Here is a 1,254-nt window from a genome sequence, read left to right on the forward strand (position 1 = left end):
GAGGAGATTGCTTGCTTACCAAGAAATCTATCACCGGTTGGAGAAAGTTCTTGTACTCATCTGTGAATCTACCGTGCGATGGAGGGTACGTGTCCGTGGTGGCTCCCATGTCTATAGCCGTCGACACCTTGATCCCGAGGCCTGCTCCAGAAACCGCGCTATCGATGTTCTGCATGGCCTGGAAGAGAATACTACCGGCTGGCTCCGAGGGTTTCACCTCGTTACCGACCGTGATGTAACGGAACCTGACACCGTCGTAGTTCTTGACATTGTTTTGGACCCACGCGTCGGCCTCCGCTTGGCTGGAGGCGACACGTTCGAGGTCTGTTTTGGGAACGTCGAGGATGAGCTCGATGTCGGAGTTGCGGAGAGCGTTGAGAGAGCCTCTGCGTCTGGAGCGTAAAGCCGCATCCGCTGAATGTTTCTCTGCTTGTAAAGAGCCACAACGTCCGAGGGACTTGGCCGGGGATCGCCTAACATCCCGTAGCATACTCCGATTTGTGCAGCTAATCATTAGTAATAAAATCGAATCAAACAATGTAATATTATATAATATAATCAATAAGATAATTAATGAGCGTTACATAAGCTCAAAAGATGATTATACCCGTGGTGTCCAAGAAGGAAGCCATTAGAAGGCTGAGAAGAATCAGCAACATTGGTGATAAGTATAAGATCCTTGATTCAGACATTTTCATGAATAAGAAAAGTTATGGATTTTTTTTTATGTTATACTTTGAATCGTATCAGTATGCACCTTATTTATAGTGCGAGTCTAGGGTTTAAAGTCAGTCATTAATTAATGAAATACCACTAACAAATATTTCTCGGGAGCTATGTTTTGAAAAATCTACGAATACGAGTTTTCTGCACAAGTAGCTTTCAGTATGGGCAAACTGCCAGAGCGACTCAAGTGTTAAATTGTATCTAGCGGCCAAAACAAAATTGTATTCGGTTTTCAGAATACTCAAATTTAAATCACTGCTGTGTTACTAGTCGTGAATCATACGTTAATCACGTCAATCGCGCGTTGACGGTTAACTAAATTGTATCATTACGTCATTAGACTTTATACACACTAGCCAACATCCAGCTATATCAATTGTTAGACCAATGTCACCGTAAAACAAGTTAGAAACTAAGATTACAGTTTTGTATCCCCTAAACGACGCAAAGAAGAAGAAGTCATTCTCATTTATAGTTTAGGTGAAACACCATAACAAGATAGTTTAGGAGGAAGGACTTAGAGTCTGG

General features: G+C 42.4%; 1 pseudogene; it reads right to left on the minus strand.

Annotated features, from left to right (window-relative positions):
- Positions 1–4: 4 nt before the first annotated feature.
- LOC106321837 lies at positions 5–717 on the minus strand (annotated as a pseudogene).
- Between the last annotated feature and the right edge of the window lie 537 nt (positions 718–1,254).

Source organism: Brassica oleracea, unplaced genomic scaffold, assembly GCF_000695525.1.
Source record: "Brassica oleracea var. oleracea cultivar TO1000 unplaced genomic scaffold, BOL UnpScaffold03252, whole genome shotgun sequence".
In the NCBI taxonomy this organism is placed as follows: Eukaryota; Viridiplantae; Streptophyta; class Magnoliopsida; order Brassicales; family Brassicaceae; genus Brassica; species Brassica oleracea.